The sequence below is a fragment of the Protopterus annectens genome, chromosome 2.part0, assembly GCF_019279795.1.
Source record: "Protopterus annectens isolate FY-2018-M chromosome 2.part0, PAN1.0, whole genome shotgun sequence".
NCBI lineage: Eukaryota > Metazoa > Chordata > Ceratodontiformes > Protopteridae > Protopterus > Protopterus annectens.
The window spans coordinates 1,851,223,220-1,851,237,675 of record NC_056728.1 but is presented as its reverse complement, the minus strand read 5'-3'; positions in this window follow the sequence as shown (position 1 = coordinate 1,851,237,675).

Below are 14,456 nucleotides of genomic sequence, written 5' to 3'. Positions count from 1 at the left end.
TCTGTACAGATGTCTACAACAGTGTACAGGAGAGTGAGTAACAATTGAGATATATTCCCCACCAAACCTGACATACATGTATACACACGCAACCACACATGCCAGTAGTGTAAATCAAACACCTGCCTATCTCATGATATGTATGACAGACTTACAGCAGTATTGCATGCATTACAAAGTGTACTGATGCTTTCTTTGGCAACTGTGCTGATATATGCACATGGGAGGGTTTAACTGTTACAGGTGTCAAGTGATTTACCTTCGGTGTCACCCTGACCGCTGTCTATGTTGTGTCTGTTCCCCTTCAATTAACAAAACCATAGCTTAGCAGTTACACAGGTTATTGTAGGACCACTTGTGACACACCTGTAAGCTGTCCTCAGCAAACATCCATCTGCAAAGATGCCCCACCACTTAGTTATGTCCACACATCTGTCCACTGTCCATACCTGAGGTACATCTTTCTGTACTTTAAGCATATCACCGCATACAGTTGGCAATGTTGAGGTTGCATTGCAACTGCATGATGTACTAAGACACACGTCACCTGCATACATCAGCAACTGCACACACATGGTATCTGAACACACACCACTATATGTACATGTGTGTAGGTCCTACATTCCTGTCATTTGGGCATGTTTGTAGGCATTGCAATTGGTGGACATGTGTAATGACATACATGACACATGGACTGTTGTATGATATGGTAGGTGTAATGGGTGACCAGTGCAAAGGGAATGTTACCTCTGTCAGCATTGATATCACACCTTATGTACTGTTAGCATTCAGCAGCCATGGACCTACATTCCATGTGCATGTGTGTAATGGCTGTAGCCACCTGTCTGCACAAAGGACAACAACAGCTATGCTATTTACATATATGTTGTATGTGTGTGGCAAGTACATGTATGTCATATCCAAACATGAGGGTGTTTACTGAAGTACAGCAGCAGTCCTCTGTTAATGCAAATAACTGAGGGCCCCTGGTATGTGTACAGCTGACCTGGTTAAAACAGTGGTATCATTGCATTGCATAACACATGATGCAACAGTGTCAGTACATGGGTACTCTGCACAGTTGATGTAGATCTAGGTACAGTCCAGTGGTCAAGGGTCACATGGTGTTGTACTATTATATGTCTTACCACATGTATGGATGTGTGTTGGTGGTCCGAGGGCATGTTGGTGTCTGAGGGTTACATCCTAGAATGCAGCTTTTGACACTGTGCCCTGCACCTGACCCATCTGTGATGCCTTTTGTGAGAGTACTGGTCAGTACATGTGAGTGACCTCTATGTATGTGGGGACACCACCACCTGGAGTGGTCCATACCTGTCTAATGGCCCACATGTCTGGTTCTGAGGTATATGGTGGTAGTGCTATTGTGCACTACAGAGCCGTCAGACAGGTGTTCCTCACTGCACAGATGTCAGTATTCCCCATTGTTGGATCTACAATGAGCAGCTGTGATTACGAACACTACACATCTAGCACTGGCTAGCATAAGCATACAATGCAGTTGTCCTCTAGGTGTCAGGGTGTTATCCTGTGTTTAAGACATTTGCCTTGGAATGGCACTATATGGGCAAATGTGACCTAGGTATTATCCCCACTCCCTTGAATCATGGATGCATGTGATATGTGACAAAGGCTTGTCTACTTTCGGTCATGTCATCCCAGAATGACAAACACTGGATAACCTTGTAATTACAGCAGGACATTGGTTCATTGTGTTGGTCAAGCAGTTGCCACTCTTAGCAAGACATCACTGCGAGTGGTAGTATTGTGCTTGGTATAGAATGGTACATCTAAGGTGATGGACAGCAGCAGATGTTGTGTATACGACCGGTGTCAGATATATGTAGTGCAGCGTTCCTGTTAACAATGACAACTACTAACACCAGAGTCCATTACAATGTGTTCTTTAAGTCTAACTGTAATAGCATGGCCACTGTGGTCTTCCGTGTTTGGAATCAGAGTGCATCCCAAACAGCCTTGTGCTACTAAGTGTGTGAGCATGCCCAGTGACACCTTGTGTCGGTTATGTACCTCTGTGTGTATGGACATGGCCATTGTAACCCTGTATAGTGATAGTAGTCGTCGATTCCACAGATGGGCATACTCCTGTTCAGGATGGATTCCTACTTTAAACACACAGGTTCACAGGTATGTACATATTAACTGCCAGCATCCCTGTTGATGTCTGCATTCCTAGAAGGTCATAATGACAGCCTTGAAATGTGTAGTCTCTGTGGCGCGACTCGTAACTATGCACTATTGTAATAGTGATCTGTAGATAGACAGGTGTTCTGTTCCCACCACTGGTGTGTGTGTGTCTCCATCTGCTTGAGGACAGAATAATGCTTTTAGACTGCTCTCACTCCATACAATCCCTATACACAACTTTGGGAAGGCTGATGATGTCACCCACCTAGAAATACACCTCTGGATGACCTCTGACCCAGTAATCTTGGTAATGCATTTTGTAACTGCATAATGCTGTAGTGTGATTAAGTAGTTAGGTCGGTGTTCTAATCCCAGACTTGCCAACTGTGTGTGTGTGTGTGTGTGTGTGTGTGTGTGTGTGTGTGTGTGTGTTTGTTTGTTTGTTTGTTTCCATCTGCCTGAGGACTGAATAATGCTTTTAGACTGCTCACACTCCATACAATTCGGGTCTATATTATATGAATGAAAGTTCATATGAACGAACGCTCTAATGAGCAAAAATGACAGGCATTGAAATGCTTTTTCAGGGGTCGCAGTGCAGTGAAGATAGGAATATTTGCCCTTTCCCACTGTAGTGCGATCTCGGAGTTCGAAAATATATTTAGTGGGGGGTGTGGGGGCACAGCCCCCCACAATTTAAGGTTCGATATCCGGCACTTTCATTCATAAGAGAATTCATTCATATGAACTTCCACTCATATAATATAGACCCATACAATTCCTACACCCACCTTTGGCAAGGCTGATGATGTCACCCACCTAGAAATTCACCTCTGGGACTACTGTGACCCAGTAATCTCGGTAGTGCATTCTGTAACTGCGTAATGCTGTAGTGTGATACAGTAGTTAGGTCAGTGTTCTAATCCCAGACTTGCCAACTGTGTGTGTGTGTGTGTGTGTGTGTGTGTGTGTGTGTGTGTGTGTGTGTGTGTGTGTGTGTGTGTCTGCCTGTACACTCTCTGTACAAATCACATGATGACCTTTGTCAATCCTGCTGTTGTTACCCACCTAGGAATACAACTGTAGGAGTGCTGTAACCAAGTATTCGTCTTAGCGCATGCCCTAAAAGTGTATTGCTGCAGTGTAGGTAGGGGTCGAATACAGGACATGGCAAGTGTGTGTGTTTGGCTGTCAGAGCATGTGTAGAGGTGGATGTGTGTGTCTAACCACTGGACTAGTTGAAGAGTGGATTTTGTAGTTTTCCTATATGGTGTCCATCTTATGACACATTGGCAACCTCATGAGGAGCACAGCTGTCAGTCAGCCACTGGACTGTGTTGGCAAGCCATACCCCTACATCTGGCAAAAGGCCTGGTGAACAAAGTATGCAACCCTACTAATACCCGGTATATGTCCTGCACCCATGTGCCATACACAAATACACTTGCCTAGGATATCTCGCTATGTTGCTCGTACCATGCACATTGATGACAGATAGTAGGCATGGTGTGAATGCAGTGAGCTGCAGAGGACATGGCACCCTGTACAGCAGTACAATAGGCACATATTTGTGGACAATATGCATTCACTATGTTCCCCACTGGATGCCTGCAACATATGTGGTGCCATCAAATGTGATCCACAGAGGCCATACAATGCCAGACACGTGCCTTGTATCGACCAATGCCACTGACACCAGGGAATACCTGTATCATGATATCAATGCAGGTGCAGGGTTGACCTGCTGACTATAAGCAGGTTTTGCCACACCAGGCCAATATTGGCATATCGGGGGATAACAGTCTGTGTACACAAATGTGCCTGCCACACCAGGTACACCTGTACATGTCACAGTACAGTATTGTGGGACATGCACATCCCAGGCAATGTCCATGTGAAGGACTATCAAACACAGACATGGTATGCATTGCAAAGCTATGGCCATACACATTGGTAACCAGGATGTCAGGGCAGATCATGCAGTACCCATCTATGTGGAACATTGCAGACACTACACCCCTGTACCGCACTGCACACCATTGTCGGGTGATGTGATGCCAAGTATTACCCCTCACTCAACCTTGTACAGCCATCTTGCACAGCTAACTACTACACACCCATGAAGCAATGCATACATGCGTGTCAGTACTGGCACCTTGTGTCTGCATGTAGGTTATGATGCTCCCAACCACAGTAACTCCCAGTATAACTGTCGTTGGCATATCAACAGATGTCAAACTCTTTCACATGCCCTAGCCCATAGAACCTCCAGATATCCCATGTGGTGCATGTAGTCCTGTGCATTACTGCAGTATGGCAAACTAAATAGTTAGGGTGTGTATTTGTGGCCCTGGCAAAGAGTGTCAATGCGAGTCCATTAGAGAGTGTGGTTGTGGTGATAATGGCATCTGTTCATGTGGACAGCCATGTGTGCTACACCTAATGTATGTCTACTATATCTGTGTTGCAGATGTCTCTCACCTACACACATATATGTTCCTACAGCACAGCAACATGTCGGCTTTGTGGCATATGTAGTAACTTCATACATATGTAATAGTAATGACTAGTCAGTCAGGGGTTTGACCCCTGTACTGTTAGGCATGTGGCAGACAATGCTTAGGGTTTAGTCTCCAAGTCCTTCTCTGGTGTACTTTGCCTGTCCCTCCCACACACTCTCTGGTGGATGTGGAGGTGTACACCTGCTCAGCAGCAGCATGAATATTGTAAGTGATGGACATGATCAGGTGATGGCTTCTGCACCTATTGCAGTCCTCCTCTAGCTGATTGCATGTGGAACAACTGTGATGGTGTTCTTGTAGCCATTCGCATGATAAACATAGTGCACTATCTAGGAAAATCATGTTGGCATTTGGCCATGACATTCGCTATGAGTGGTACCTGGATGTGGTGTTCTGAAATGGCATCACAGATGATATCTGGATGTACCTCAAACATCATACGCAGTGGGAAATTGCCTAAAGGCAGGAGTATGATGTGCCACACATAACTACGGCATGTAAGTGTAGCTATGCTGCATTGAGACTACTGCCTGTTTAACATGCTGTGTGTGGTAATGGCTATTCTGCATGTGTTAATACAGACATGACAGTACTCTGTTCATGAGGGACCCCCATCTCTAGGGCCATCTGTGAACTGGTCAGTGTGTGGAACCATTTGTTTCCTGTGTTATACACTGAACACACATCTGTGCACAGCAGCAGCATAGTGTGAGGATTGCAGACAGTACACGATGATAGGGATGTGTTACTGCCATCACATCCCTGGCTGGACATATGTCACATGAAACATAATACAGGCGTCACTGGTGTTTCTCTTTTCATTTGTTTGTAATGCACTGTCTGGGGTTTCCAGTGACAAGCCAGTAATGGGAAACTGTTCACAGCTGCGGCCACACGTCTACTACACATTGTACAGATGTCATGCAGTATATATGCATGTGTTGTGCTCCCTCTGCAAATGTATACCATCTGTTGTGCTGGGTTGATGGTGATATCTATGCATAATGTTGTAGGTAATCCTGAATGCTGTTGTCTATCACTAAGCCATATGTGGTTTAAACTGCAACACCATAGGCTGTATGGGTTGGGAGGTCCCAGCAGAACCTCCTGTCCCACTTCAGCTGACCATGGCACTGGGCACCAGCACATCTGGGACCCATCCTTGGACCTCAACCTCTGTTGGCTCTGCACCACCTTCTAGTGGTACCACCACTGAGGATGGGGCATGTCCCCCCTGGGAGCAGGACCAGACAGGAACATGTATGCTGTCGTGCAGTCAAGGATGTGTTGCACTGGGGGCTCACTAAGGGGTTCCAAAGCCAGATTCGCAAGCTCAAGGGTGGAGTGTCACATTTACAGGGTGATGCTGCCCCTCCTGGACAGCCCCCAGCACTGCCTACTTTGCAGCTGTTTAGGTGCAGTGGTGGCTGCCCATGGCTGGGGACCTCCGACCCACTGTTCCCATGGCCTTGTGAATGCCAAACATCCATCCCCGTCCGAGGTGTATCCCCCCACATGTGTCATTTACCGACCCTGTATGCTGTCTTGTCTGTGATCCTACCCTACCTATCCTCCACAGCCATACCTACTCTCCTTCCCCCACATCCGACCCTCACCCTATGAAAACATAAGGCCAATCGGCTCCTAGGACAACATCTGCCCTATACATAGCTGTCCATTTCACACGTCACCCTTGTAATATGCATCACAACATACTCCTGTTATCCTCACCCCTGTCCCTCAGTCGCACGATCCTGGTATGCACATCACTCCTAAATGGCCCAGGTACACATGATGAGGATGACCCCATTGTACAAACAACACTACCTGTCCCTCTATGGTTACCCCATTTACCTTTATCATGATGATGATGTTGCACACAGCACCTTGCAAAAGTACTGTTCACACATAATGATTTGACAGGTACTGTTGTGTTAATGTACATTACATGCACAGAGTGATGTATACGGCCAATGTACAACTGTTTGTGTGTATGAATGACACATGTCTGTCTGAGGGAGTCTAGAGATTACATAGGACAACACCACTACATAATACAGGCGTCACTGGTGTTTTTGTTTTCATTCGTTTGTAATGCTTTGTTGCCACATGGTATGTTCCTGATATATCTCTATATATGTATGTACCTATATGCTGGACATAAACACTCACATATACATCTACATGATGGAGTACATTCCTATACTGTTGAATGACTGCGCTGTATGATATGTTTGTGGTACTGTCCGTTGTCTGTATATCTGCCATGGCGTATTGATAAATCACATTAGCTGTGTGTGCAGGGTCCTGTTTCTGAGCCTTGCAGAGGCCGTTTATTTTGTTGCAGGGCAGGACAAGGCCATTGGATACGGAGGGTGTAAGGCACATTAAAGCAGTTGTGAGCGGGTGTGCATGGGTTTGCATGGTGTTAAGCAATGCTAACCTCTAGTTACAGCTTCTTACACTTTGTTAGCCTCTACATTGCTTTATCAGTGCAATACTCGCATACTGGTAGCCAAACAGGCTTACACCAGCTCGCTCCCGCACTTGCAAATGCACCAACATTGGTGCTTGCATCTGACACTTACACCCCTGGGTGGGAGCGAGGACCACAATATTACCTTGTAATGCCTATTACATCAAATTACATGCCTACAGTATCGGGAATGGCTGCCCATTAGGCGACAGCATGCGTTTGACTGTACAGAATCGGCAGCCTGTCCAGTGATTTATTCATATTATTTGTGTGTTCCTTTTAACAATCTGCACCCATCTGGCTGATACATGGGAACCGAGATTCTTCAATACAGACAAGTAATTTGGTTTTGGGACCCACATCCGTCGGCCAAGTCATGCTACCGCATACCTCTTATAGGGTTGCCACCTTTTCAATTGCCCAATGTGGGACTTTTATGTACAAACGTCAGATTTTGCAGGGCAAAACATACCCACAGCCAGTACAAAGGAAAGAACTTCACTGTTTTGCCTAAATAAATTCTTATTCTTGTAGCATTATAGTTGCTTATTCTGTTTCTTATAACATTTAGGTGGTTCAGATACAAAATAATTGTTTTATGCAACTACTACAGACAATCTAGGACAATCTTTGTTCTAAAATCTCAGGACCTTTGCCATATTTTCAATTATTTTGCAGGACACAAGTGCCCAAAGGGGACTGCCCCTTGCAAAGGTGCACAGGTGGTAACCCTAACCTATTATTCTATAATCTTTCTAAGGTAGTCAGCGGAATATGCGCTTTCTGTCACTATCAGACCTCTCATACAAATGGGAAAAAATGAACACTGAATCAGGGACACTGCATAATAACATCAGGGACACATTTAGAAATTTGGTGCTATTAACCTGACACACTGACAGACCCAGAGCATATGTAGTCATACACATTGTCTGAGGTACATATTGTTTATGACTCTTAAATGTTGTCATTATTCATTATGTGTATTCCACCACCTTTCCTCCTAATATCACTAGTTCTAGGAAGGTTTAGGTGGGACAGAGTTAGATTCTGAGTCATAATCAGGGACGTCCCTGGTAATCGGGGACAGTTCAATGGTATGGTCCCTATGTGTTCCCCAATGGTTTACGGACTATCCAGTGGATGTGCTCTTAGGGGTTGGGAGGTATGGGCATCTGCTATGCCCACATTGGAGTATTACTTACATCCACGGGGCGGTCCTAATACAGCTCTGCTAGCCAACACCTGCACGACTAGGCCCGTAATCGCATACCCAAAGTTCCCCTACCTGCCACTCCTCTACAGCACTCATCCTTACTGTGGGCGCAGGTGGGGTATAAACACACCACTGCACACTGCCCATTCTCTCCATGTCAGGACACATGTCGTACATTGTGTCAACCCATGTGTTATCAGGCTTGCATAACCTACTGGTCCGTGTACAACTACAGCCTAGTTGGAGAAATCATTACCGGGACTGGTTCCGATCATTAATTTTTGGTGTCCCACAAGGGACATCAATGTCTATGTTTCAAGTGTAGACCTTGCAGATCTCTCCCACTGGTAGTATCTTGCCAGTGGTCTGGGAAGCAGTGGTGTGTTTACCTTTATTGTGTGTCTGTATGTCTCACCGGCCTAGCTGGGGGGGGTGATGCTATGTGTTACACGTTTGTTTATTGCACCTCCCACCAGCATATACCCGGCCTGTGAACATATGTTACTCGTAACTGCTGTATCATATCCTAGCTATATACATGTGTATATTTACTGTAACATATATATATCTATTTACATTAATATATACAGATATATCTGCAGATGTATGCATACATGTATATTTATATCTTACTGTATATATATATATATATATATATATATATATATATATATACATGTATATAATCTAACGACATATGGGTCTATGGTTGTCTGCATATGTATATATTCGTATGTGTGTATGTATCTGTAATCATTCTCTGTATGTATACATTTGTACTACGGCGAGGGAGATGCATATCTCTATATTGTTATGGGTAGATATACACACACATAACTCTACATATATACGTCTACATCTGGTTATTCCGTTCCTTGCCATATAGATTACACTTTGCTTTAGGGGGTCTCACAGTGGGTGTGGCTGCTCGTTGGGCTATGCCTCTGCCCAATGAACACATTTGCTTGCATCCCTAGGGCTGTCTATACTGGCCAACATCAGCCAACACCTGCACACCTAGACCCATAAGTAGCTACCCATAGTTCCTCCACCCTCGCCTCTTCGACAGCACCCATCATTAATCTGGGACCTGGTCCATTCTGGACACACCACTACACGGTGCCCACTCTCCACTTCACAGGACCCATTACATAAAATTGTCTTGGCCCATGGGTCATCAGAGTTACCCACCCTTGTATTCTGAGTCTGTATACACTGCGGACAAAATGGATGATCTATCCCATTCGTATGGTTTGGCCAATTTTTGGGGTGTCCTGCAAGGGATGCTCCAGTATGTGTTCCATGATTAGAATCCATGGGTGCACTGTGTACCCCCTGGTTGTTTCCTGCCTGTGGTCTGGGGAGCAGTAGACACTTTACATTGATTGAGTGTATATTTCCCGTGTCCGGCTGTGTGGGGGGGGTGGAAGGGCATGCTGCGTTTGTCATGTTTCTTGCCTGGGCTCCTCACTTCCATTTCCATAGCCTGTGAACATATGTCATTCCTGTGTGCTGTTTCCTATCATAGCTGTATATCTCTGTATATCTACGCACACACATATACATATATATATATATATATATATATATATATATATATATATTAATGTATGTATATATGTACATATATGTGTGTGTGTGTGTGTGTATATATATCTATATATATATATATATATATATATATGTATATATATATATATATATATATATATATATATATATATATATATATAAATATATATATCTATGTCTATACATATATGTATATATATATATATATATATATATATATATATGTGTGTGTGTGTGTGTGTGTGTGTGTAAACCAATACATTCCCCATGCATACGCACTTACACATGTGTAATGGTGTTTATATATGCTTCACCTGCATACTAGTGCCTTATTCATTATGACACTGACACGTCACTCCAGTTATCTTGTAATCGGTATTTAGCACGTTATACAGTGGACAGATGTCACAATATGTTCATGTACAGACTACCGATGGTAATTGGAATTTGATACAGTGTGATTCCGTATGAGAATGTCTGTTCGTTAGGGGGTTGCTCTAAAGATTGCACTATTGCTGTGCTGCTCCATATGCATATATACCCATATACCCATGGCTCCTGGTTCCCCAAACACAGCCCAATGTCTCCCTAACACTGCTGTCATCCATTCTCCTGTCAGATTCACGGTGTATAGACACCACTACACACTGGCCACACCCAATTCCTATAGAGCCGTCCCATCGGTTTACTCACTCCACGTATCCTCAGACCTCCCATACGTTTAGTCCACAAACATTGGTAATGTGAGCGACCAAAGAATACTATTTGCAATTATTGGGTTGCCCCACATGGAACACGCATGTGTTTATGGCAAGATTAGACTCTATACTTTATTACATCCTTACTACCATTAACATGACACTACAGTTCATTAATATGTATGACTATGCGGTATCACACACGTTACACATGGGAGCCTAGTTATGTATGTGTTCAGCGTATTTCTTTTACAATTAGACCAGTTAAGTACTTGGCGTTGACGTACTGGACAGATCACAGGAAGAATTCCATGTGTGGGGAAGCCTTCACATTTGATTATCGTCAGCAGAGCACTGACTTTGGACACTGTACACACCTCTGCATTCTAGCAGTTTTATCCCATCCCTCTTCTGCACAGCCTATTATTCCATCTGCTGTCAATGTTTGTATGTGCACATTCCTAATATTTATGTCTACAAATGGAATACATGTGTTGCAGAGAATGTACTTCTACATATTGTTGTCTGCATGTGTGTATGCATATATACCTATTACGAACTTTCTGTCCTCCATGTGGCGATCCAATTAGAACCTGGCCATCCAACCCTGGCACGCCTGGATCCATACTGTCATACCCATAGTTCCTCCATCCCACCTGTGTTCAACTTACATGCGTAACTTAAATTATCCACTTGTTATCGCAGCCATGACACACCTCTAAACATTGCCCGCTCCAGAGCGTTAGGGGCCCTACACATATGTTATCCCACTTCGTGTATTCACAGGCTGTCCCACCATTTAGTCTTTGAACATACCTGCCCTTGCCTGTTCATTAGGTGGATGCTCTAACCACTACACTATTGGTGTTCCGCTTCATTTATATGTATACCCATGGTTCATAGTTACCCAAACACATGCCTCAACACTTCACTAACACAGCAGGCATCCATTTTCCTGTTGGCAAAACTGCACTACTACACATGCACCATTCCCTACTGCTCTGGACCCGTGCCGCATGTTGACTCACTCAAAGTATATTCAGACCTCCCAAGCCTATAGTCCTGGCACATACATTTGTTTGATTGTCAGGATGTTCATATGGTCATCCACGTTTAGGCTTGTCCGACTGGGGACCTAGACTGCCCTGTACCTGTTTGAAAGCCAGATTTAGCACATGGACAAGGTTACCCCCACTGTTAGCATCCTACATGTGGTTAGAGATGTAGGGATTTTGCCCACCTCTGGACAGCTTGATATTTCAGCACTAGATAATATGGGTGTTCCGCTGCTGTTTTCCTTCGTATACGTTATGAATGCATGTTCGTTCAGTAGAGATACATATGTGTATATATATATATATATATATATATATATATATATATATGTATATATATATATATATATATATATATATATATATATATATATATATATATGTGTGTGTGTGTGTGTGTGTGTATGTATGCATGCATATACATCTATATGATTTAATTACTTTGATCATACTGTTGAATGACTGTGCTGTTTGCTATGTTTGTGATAATATCAAAGTTAGGTATAACTGCCATGGCTTAGTGGTAAATCACATTGATTGTGATGTGTAGGGTCCTGGCATCAGGTTTGGCCAATGTGGTTTATTGTGTTGCTGGGCAGATCAAGGTTCGTTCGACAAAGGGTGAGTACAACACTTTTCAGCTGCGGTTTTCCATTTAACCGCCGATTCACGTCACGCAAAAATCTTCTGCATTCTTACTGTGATACATCACCCCAGTTCACATTTCAATGGTATTATATCATTATACAGCATAAAATTAGCAAGATATGCTCATGTACGGATTACGTGTCATAAATGGTGTGTGCTGCAGTCGAACTGGTAACTTCTGCTCGATAGGTGGATGCTCTAACCACTACACTATTGGTGTTCTGCTTCATTTATATGTATACCCATGGTTCATAGTTACCCGAACACACGCCTCAACACTTCACTAACACAGCAGGCATCCATTTTCCTGTTGGGAAAACCACACTACTACACATGTGCCATTCCCTACTGCTCTAGACACGTCCCGTATGTTGGCTCACTCCAAGTATATTCAGGCGTCCCAAGCTTATAGTCCTGGGACATACGTTCTTATAATGATCAGGGTGTTCAATTAGTCTTCTGCTTGTCCGATTGTTGATTGGGACTGCTCTGTATCTGTTTGAAAGTCAGACTTAGCACATGGATATAGTTAGTTCCACTGTTAGCATCCTACCTGTGGTTGGAGATGTAGAAGGTTTGCTCACCTCTGGGCATCTTGATATGACAACACTAAATATTATGAGGGATTCTGCTGCTGTTTCCCTTCACATTCATTATGACTGCTTTATTGTGACCATGTTCATTCTTCATGGACATATATATATATATATATATATATATATATATATATATATATATATATATATATATATATATCTGTCTGTACATATGCATGCATATACACCTACATGCTTATTTACATTTCCCATACTGTTGAATGACCTCCACTTACCGTCGTGCATACCTGCTTATGTCTGCTTTAAAGTGCCTTAATCACCCTATATCCGACTGTCATTATTGTGGCCATCATATAAAATTAGCCCTTGCATGACTTGGACCCGGGAACAGGAACACCATAGTCACTGGTTTTGCCACTAAACCATCTGTGATACATTCTGTATGGATAGTAATTAGGATTTATGACTTTACTACAGCCATTCCACAGTACTGGCAACAAATGTGACAGTCTGGTGGTGTACATATGTATAGTACATGTTATTATTCATATGTTTCTGAGAGGCATATGTATACATTTGCAAGTATACATGTTTATGAAATGGACATATACTTGACAACTACTTATATGCATGTGTGTGTGATGTGTAGCTATGCGAATATAAGTATGTACATTTATAGATATATATGACTACATATCTGGAGTTATACATGGGCATGTATATAAACAACCACATATGGGAGGTACCTGTACCGTTTGTATACAGGGTTTGTGTGCATCATTACGATGAGGAACCTGGACAGGGTATACAATTTGTGGACATGTACTATTTGGGAGATGGCTATGGGGAAGCTTCATGGGAATATGTGAATGGTATAAATTCCTGATAATGCACGTGGGGAGATGTGTATCATGGTCAGGGGTTTAATCCTAGGTCGTAGGTTCTGCAGAACCGGCTGGAGGCTGAGCAGGGTTGTGGACAACTACTGCTAATGCAACTTGTGTCCGGTTGTCTACGGGGCTGGACATAGTGTTGTGCAACCAAATCTAATCTTTAGAACAGACACTTATCCCATGAGGGATGGCCAAAAATTGGGGACACCAATGACTCCAATTCTTTTGGCTTTACAAAAATGAGGGAGAGTTATACATGCAAGGGATACCTAGTTTGCAAGCCTGAGACAGCCTAGGGTGAGACTGCCTACTAGATATGGGTAGGGGGCACTATGTGCAGATATGGCTGCGCCAAGCTAGCAGCCCAAGTATGGGTGGTTTTGGTGGATGTTCAGCAACGGGGGGGGGGTGTGCTGTGGAGGGGATGATGGGTATTCAGTTATGTATCCAGATGTGTTGGGGTTTGATGGCTCAGTTTAGGCCAGACCATTATGTGGGTGTGAGCCAGTAACGTTTCTGTACATGGGTATCGCACATTTTAATGTTCATATGTTTGTGGGATTGTGTTCTGCAGTATGGCCTGTCAGGGTGTATTGTGGATGTGAATGCATGTTCTTTGGTTTCCTTTCTGATTCACCCACTGCTCCCTC